At 40.8% G+C, this 8039-nt stretch overlaps 1 long non-coding RNA gene across 5 annotated transcripts in view; it reads right to left on the bottom strand.

The window, feature by feature from the left end:
- The window catches only part of LOC101851297, a 79867-nt gene that overhangs the window by 32889 nt on the left and 38939 nt on the right, over positions 1 to 8039 (bottom strand). The window contains exons 2-3 of one of the 5 annotated variants that reach the window (XR_004859112.1): positions 2170 to 2697; positions 615 to 1465 (exon numbers count right to left, since the gene is read on the bottom strand). This is a non-coding gene — a long non-coding RNA (uncharacterized LOC101851297). Of the gene's footprint in view, positions 1 to 614; positions 1466 to 2169; positions 4162 to 8039 lie in introns of those variants that run through there. The other 4 variants (XR_001185238.2, XR_004859113.1, XR_001185240.2 and 1 more) reach the window with 4 other exon arrangements.

The following is an 8039-nucleotide window of genomic DNA, read 5'->3' as shown; positions in this document are numbered from 1 at the left end:
TCCCCCCCCCTCACAGACACCCTTTTTTCTCTTCTCCAAGCCGCCCACTGCGATAGACAACTGAAAAAGTAAATATCAAATAACAGCTAACAATTATGCATAACTCAATCTACGAACTGAAATTAAAGAATATAATATAGATCTAGAACTATTTTTGAAAAAAAACAAAAAACAACACAACACCCATCCCCTCAAATTACCCTCCCCTCCCCCTCGACCGTGGCACTACTGTAAAATTGAGGTCCTGTTTGTTGACATGACGGCCATGGTGGAAGTGAAGGCGGAAGTTATATGCCAGGTGCAAGAATGGTTTCAATAAGCTTAGACAAATAAACATTAGAACAAATTCCCTCTTTTAACATACAATAACAATATTATGTGGAATCTTTGAAAGATGTTTTTGCTTTAATTTTTGGGGTCTTTCGAATCTGTCTCTCTTTTTTTCATTTTAATAGGAGTAAAAAAGTTCTCTATTGCATGATTGACTTCATATGGAAATTTAACAACTAAAATGAAAGAAACATTTCTTATTTAAGTGGAGGGGGTGGGGTATGTGCGGCGGTTGGGGAGGGGGGGGGTAAAGAGCTGGTACTTTATTCATAGACTTTACTGACCTTTACTGTAGTGGAAACTGCTGTGACAGGTGAAGACAAATATTGTCTGGAGCGGCCTGTCCTGTTTTGCCGTGCAGCTCGCGCCACATGAATTCATCAAGGTGGTTGTCAAGTGTCGTGTTTTGAATGTCACACGAGTGCTTAAAACATCTCTTGCAGTTTTTCCATGCCCCAGTCACAGGGTCCACAAAGTTTTCTTGATGAATAACCACGAGGTGCTGAAAAGAGGGATTCAGGGGAGGGTGTCCATATATATTGTTGTAGGAGGCGAGGCCATCTGAATGGATGATACTGCTGGCTCAATATATCTGGTTACAAAAGACAGTAATGTCGCGGTGGATTTGTCCAGTGTGTGGGTAAGAAACCCTTGACCTGTGGCAGGGAAAATGCCGTCAAACACCCACCTATGCTCCACGACATGTCCAATGTTGTTTTTTCTCCGAGCAATTAGAGACTCGTCTATCTCCACCACAAGCGCTGGTCCACCAATTTATGGATTGTTGACGAGGTGATTAGAACAAATGTCTCGGAAATAAGTAAACCACTGCAAATGTTTTGTAAGAGAGTCCACAATCCACAGAAGTGGTAACAGGAATCTTAAAGGCCCACAAGAATAAAAGCTAAACAGTTTTTTGGTACTTTAAATTAGTTTTCCCAATTGGAGTTTTTCCTTTTTAAAAATGTTGTTAGATTTATGTGCAAGACATTGAAACGTACTTTCGTCTCCCCTTCCAGTTCTAATTAAAGTCATAACAGGGCCAAATGTCGAATAATTTGAAGAGTTTTGCCGTAACAGAGATCGTTGCTGTAAAAATCCAATGGCACTTGCCTCGTCTTGAGCATGAGTAGATCTATAAAGTAAATTAAGAGCCATTAATTCATAGTAATATCAAACACAAGATTCATCCATTCAAAGAACGTGCACACATAGTATATTATAATAATATTATATATAAATATATACAAAATCTAAAATCCAAATTTCAGAAAAGTCCAATATCAAGCATAGAAAGTCCAATATCAAGCGAAATCGGAAAACTAAAGTTTTTAGTTATAGTAGAGGTTTTCCAGTGCTCGTAATTGCATAAGGTCATATGAGTGCCAAGGGGTGGATGTCAACAGAGAAGTCTTTACAGGGAATCGGGCTTACTCTGCTCACCTCTCAAGTTTCAACAGCAAAAAGTCTACTTCGACTATCAAGGCCCCCCGGAAATAGCGGGCAACAAGAGTGAGACAAACGTAAAAAAGAAGTAGAGAAAAATGATGATAGTAAAGACAAGGAAAGAAAAAGCAGCAGTTCCATGTTGCAATTCTGGCACAGTTATGAGCCTGACATCGATGAATCAGCCCATTTATAATTTCACTGTGCAATAGAACATGGTTCTGTCCCCCCTTTGGGAATGGCCTAAAGATATTTCAGTCAGTAGCACCGCCCTGGGGGGTGGAAAATTAAAGCACATAATTATCCGCACAGTAAGAATTTTTATGAGAAATGATCACATAGATCTAGCATCTAATTAGATCATATTTACCCCTCTCGTAATAGGCTACTTACCCTTCCGGTCAATACCAAGAGTCACAAGTTGACATTCGGCCATCATCAAGTGTCAAGAGTCACACAAAAAAAACCCAAAAAAGCGAAAATTGCTTCAGGTCGATTTCAAAAGTCACATTGTCAGTTCTATCCATCAAGTGTCAAGCATCACAAAATAAAAAAAAAATAAAAAACAACACACAAGCAGATAGCTAGAGTAACATTACCAGTTCGGGCAGCAGGTTTCGTTTTTTGTTTGCCGGCACTAGAGCGCGAAAAAATCTTTAAAAATTTTGTTTTTGAATCCTATCCCAAAAGTGCAGCAAAAAAACAGGAAGCAACCTCCCTTACTTCAGTTGACACAACAGTCAAGGCGGTGTTTTGCTCAAAGATTCATTAAGACAGCGTTTTCATCCATCAGGTGAGTAAAACAGCATTACGATCTTCCCCCGGAAGAGTACACTTTGTTTGTTTAATGAAGGAAGGGGAAGCTTTATTATAATGTTTTGTTAAGCTCTGAAAGCTGGAGAGTTATTCAAATATGGAGCCCTGTCGAGGGAGAAAGAGAATGTACAGTTCAGTCAAGCCATTTTTGCCCAAAGGGGGGGGTGCCCGGATAGTTAAAAAAAAAAGCGGTAGATTCTCATCTTTCGGGCAGACATGTTACAATGCCAATGGTTAAATGAAAAAGAATTATGATTTTGTGCATAATTTAAATAACCCAGAATTAGAGCTTATATGCCAGTAATACTGAAAAGGCCAAATTCAAATACAAATAGATCTAGATCTAGAGATAATTAGCCATCGAAGAATTCGAAAGTGACACTGATGATGATGACAGTAGTGATAAAATTTTTTAGATAGATAATTAATCACTAAGAAAAGTCCCTCATGTGTTCATTACAGAAACAAAGATCGGAACAAAATCAAGGGACGACCGAAAAAGACTGGCGAAAAGGAGAGAAAAACTCCCAAAAGAGAAAAAAAGTTACATGATCCAAAGGTGATTCTCCAGGCAATTGAAAGTGTCAAGACAGGTCAAATGACTCAAAGACAGGCTGCTAAGAATTTTAACATTTCACTTTCTACGTTGAATGACAAAATAGCGGGCAAGACACCTCTAGCACCTAAAAAGATGTGCCTTTTTTTACCTGAAGAAGAGGACAAACTTGTAAAGTTCATATTGGTCAGGACCAAATCTGGATTCGGGCTGATGGCTGATATCCGGAGAACTGCCCAAGCCATCATCGATTTGCCGCCTTGCGGCGGCCACCAGAGAAAGACAACAGGAACATCAAGCCATCTGTGGCCTGGGTATACCGGCTATTTGAGAGACATCTTGAGCTCACCCTGAGGTCGACCATGGGCCTTGGGAAGAAACGGGTGACAGTGACACCCCAGGCCATATCAAAATGGTTCAAAGAGCTGAGGGACCATGAACATATTGTGGCCATGGACCCTTCTCTTCAGGAGGATGGAAGCCGCATTTACAACGTTGATGAGAGCGGCTTTGCCTTTGACGTCAAAGGCAGGAAGGTAGTAGCATTCAAGGGAAGCAAGCATGTCTATAATCTGACGTCGAACACGAAGACTCAGGTGCAGTAAAAATCGTTCAATAAGAAAGAAAACTATTAAAAAAAGCACTCGGCAGCCAAAAACCCCACTTACACGATATAGACTAGATTAGTAAATTTTACGGCGCTCGCAACTGCATAAGGTCATGAGCGCGCTGTGGCAAGCTGTCTCACATTACATCAGAGTAAAGAATAATAGGACATAACAACATTCATAAAAATCTCTGTTGCATAGGAGCTATAAGAAAATAAATGTATGTAAAACAAGTTTATACTACCAATCTTCAGATTTTTCTAAACAGGCCAATGGTCTTCATAATACCTGAAATATAATAATATGTAAATCATACTCAAATTAAACGGTGTATTATTTAACTTCTTGCTTTTTTTAGGTCTGCAAATTATCCGGCAGCTACTTAAATAGTATTCTACAGTACTTTGTATGAGTGGTAAAAGCTGTCAGAGTTCTCATCCAAATCTTGATATTAAGTTTGGTCAAATAATTTTACTGTTACTGTTACATCTTTGAAATCATGTATATATGTTACATACTGCTTACCACCCTCCACCCCACCCTTTTTCCCCGCCTCCAAATCTAGGTGACAGTTCTGGTTTGCATGAATGCCACCGGCCACTACCTTCCTCCTGTGATGATCTACCCATACAAGCGACTGCCACAGAAGGACTTAGCCAGTGGTTTTCCCAGAGCTGTCATACAGGTCTCCGATAATGGCTAAATGACGGAAGCCATATTCTTTACTTGGCTCCAAGATTCCTTCATACTCAACACAAAGCATGTGAAGAAGCCCTTGCTACTTCTGGTTGATGGGTAAACGTCTCACACCTCCTCAATTGAGACATAAACTCTTTGTCAGGAGAACAGCATAATCCTGTTTTGCTTTGTGGCCCAAGCCAGCCATCTAATACAGCCCCTTGATCAAGCCTTTTTTGGCTCTACAACACCTGCATGGGCTCAAGCTACTTGTCACCATATTGCCAACTGCGGCAATGCTGTGAACCTGGATAGCTTCGCCTGTGTTCTGAAACCTGTCTGGGACAAATCAGCAACACCTGGAATTGCCACCCAAAGCTTCAGGGCTGCAGGCATTGTCCCCTTTGATCTAGACAGGGTCTTCAACTCTAGAAAGCTGGCACCATGTGCTGTCTTCCGCACAGCACAAGCACCTTCCCCGCCAGAGGAACCAGCCCCCCCGGGCTTCCCTTCTGCTACTTCCCTGCCAGAGGAACCAGCGTCTCTGAGCTTTCCTTCTGCCACTTCCTTGCCTGAAGAAGTAGCAACTCCAGCCTCCTCTTTCGCAAGTTCCATAGCCAGGGAATAACTGCCTCTGCCTACCCTATCTGGTTTTTCCGACCCCAGTTCCGTGCTTACTGTGCAACAGTTCGAAGCAATCAAAGACTTTGGGATCTTTCTATATGACTATCTTCTTCGGAAGAATTTCCTTAGATTCTTCTCTGTCCTGGCAGGTACAGAAATGGCCCCTTCAGACAATTCTTTCAACATCTTCCTAGAGCATGTTGTGGAGATTGCGAAAGCCTTCACTCCAGCAACCACAGCTCTACCACCAGAGCAGACTCCGGTGAAAGCACCACTTACCGTCGATGATAGTTTGAAGATACCTAAATTCAGCAGCACAAAGAAAAAGAGAAAGAAACTTGACTCCAACGATCCCACACTGTATCACTAGCGAGGACTTTAGAGGTGTAATGAAAAGAAAACTCGAGAGTAAACAAAAAGAGGAGAAAGATAAACTGGAAAAAAAGACCATGAGGGAAGAAAATAAGAGAAAAAAAGAGGAGGAGAAAGAAATGATGAAAAGAAAGAGAGAATTGGAAAAGTTGGCAAAGAACAAAAGAAGGTCGAAGAGAGGAAAAGAAAGCTAAAAAGAGAGAACTGATGAAGCAAAAGACAGAGATGGCGAAAGCATGTCGAGCCAGAAAAGAGAGTAGCAGCAGTGGAGAAGACAAAGAGACGGAGACGCAGATGTTTGTAGAGATGAAGAGAGCCGACGATGAAGGTGATGATGAGTGGATGAAGATTAGATCTGATCTTTGCAAGGGCTGTCACCAGAAGGGGGGTGCAGAACTCTGGTTACAGGGCTGTGATGGCTGGTGGAACAAGCGTTGTACCAATGCTGCTTCACTCAGTTCTCAAGAAATAGAAAAGCTCCAGTTTTGGTGCTGCGAATGTATTCCAGACCAGTAGCTTGAGAGTAATGGGAGTGCACTGTTTCCATTTATGTGTTCGAGTTGTTGTTTTTCATTAAAAATCTACATCTATGGTTCCATTTATATGATTGCTTCTGGTTTAGTTTGTGGATCTTATGCAGAGAATTTGGTGTTGTTGCTGGTTCTTGTTTTTTTAACTTTGTCAAACAATGACATGCTCATTAAAATATAACTAAAATCTATGTAAGTGGTGAAAACCAATTGACACACACTAGATCTATAGTGCCCGGGTGTTGAAAGCATTAACAATCATGTTATTACAAGGTTGCAAATGTGATAACAATTGAAAATGCTGTGATGTTTGTGGGCCCTGTGGGTTGTGTGACTGAATGCCGAAATACTGCCCGAATCCAAGGAGTGCAAAAAATGGTGATCGAAAACGTAAATAAATGTGGCATCTCTTTTGCACCCAGTCAGGGCCTCAGAATCCCAACAGGCAGAAACGGTACATTCCTGGGGTCATCCAATCACAGGGCTTCCTGTTGCCAGTTTCAGTTTTCCTCTCAGGCAAGGCAGACAGGAGATAGAGAGGCTTAAAGACGACATAGCCATTTTTGTCCAAATTTTGACCGAAAGGTAATATTCTACATTAGATCTAGATCCCGACAACTAAACATCATTGGCAAATATTTATAGTAATGGCCATCTTGTTTGACCTCGCAAGGGGGATGCCCGCTGCGTCATCTGATCAAAGATTGTCTACTAGAAGAGAATCTTTAATCTGATCGTGATTCTAAAAATAGTGAGGATTTCGTGTAGAACGCGGTTTGCACTGGCAGTTTCCAAGCTTCCCTCTTTGAGTTTTTCCCAGTGGTTCCCCGTATACTGCTTTTGCACCTCACAGTATTTGCAAACCTTACGGTCTCGAATTAGACTACCCCCGGGGGTGCCAAAATCTGGTCATTGTTCTGCCGGCGCTCTTTGGAAATTGCCTGCCCGTTCCAATTGATAATTTGGTGCTTTTTTCGGTAGTTCCCACCCCCTTTATTTGAGCCTAGATCTGTCCCCGAAGAATTATGCAAATTTAGATGGCTATATTATGCACACAAAAAATCAAAATTATGCAAAAATTATGCAAGTTACCGTAACACCATTCGCGACATGTTTTGCACTTTTTCAGCAAGAATTTTCATGTTTTATGTACAGAAAAATTGAAAACAGAACATATCACTATAAGTAATTTGTTGTGTATTTGGAAATAAAACAATACACATCAGTCAGAAAAAAAAAACCAAAAATATATCTCTGTAACTTTCAGCTGTAGATCTAGATCTAGAATCTAGATCTATATCATATCTCTATAGAGGAAAGAAAAATGTAAAAAAAAAAAAAGGGCTTCTGGACCTCTGATCCTGCACATTACTAAAACCAGGAACACCTGTCAAACATGAAACACCAGAACTAAGACATGAGAACAACAACTTTTGAAGGATTGAAAAATTGAACATGCTCAAGGAACAAAATCCCAACCCACAATCAAAATCTTCTAACAAGGGAAATAACCAACTTGTCACTTAAATTAGACTTATTTTGGTGATTACTTCCCTTTATTCACATGGCGAGGCGTCAATTAAATTAATTGTTTTGTGAAAAAGGAAAAAAACGTGAAAAAACGCTGGGAATCCAAAATTATGCAAATGTTTCTGAATTACGCGGAAAAAATGCATCAGCTAATCTAGATCTAGATCTACATGATCCAAGTTTAAACGACCAAAGTTGTGTCGATAGTGCCGTTAAACACCTACCCAATCAATCGATTCAAGTTTGAAGCACGGCGAGCTAAGATATCAAACCTTACAACTGCAAAACATCAAATTATGGTAAAATCAGCCCCCTTGGAACCCCCTCACCATATTTTTATAGGTCAAGTGGGCGGAAAGCCCCCCTGAAACCCCCCTACTCTTGGGGCCAAAACCCGCGAATAACAATTGCGGGGTGGGAACTATAAGATCTAGAATAGATCTAGATCTAGAGCTAGAATCTACCGAAAAGGCGCTGATAATTTGCCACGCATGTAAACATGAAGATTGTGTGGGTTTTTTTTTTTTTTATATTTGCCACGGGGCCCCC

The sequence above is a fragment of the Aplysia californica genome, unplaced genomic scaffold, assembly GCF_000002075.1.
Source record: "Aplysia californica isolate F4 #8 unplaced genomic scaffold, AplCal3.0 scaffold00657, whole genome shotgun sequence".
NCBI classification, from domain to species: Eukaryota; Metazoa; Mollusca; class Gastropoda; order Aplysiida; family Aplysiidae; genus Aplysia; species Aplysia californica.
This window is presented reverse-complemented; position numbering and strand designations above follow the sequence as displayed.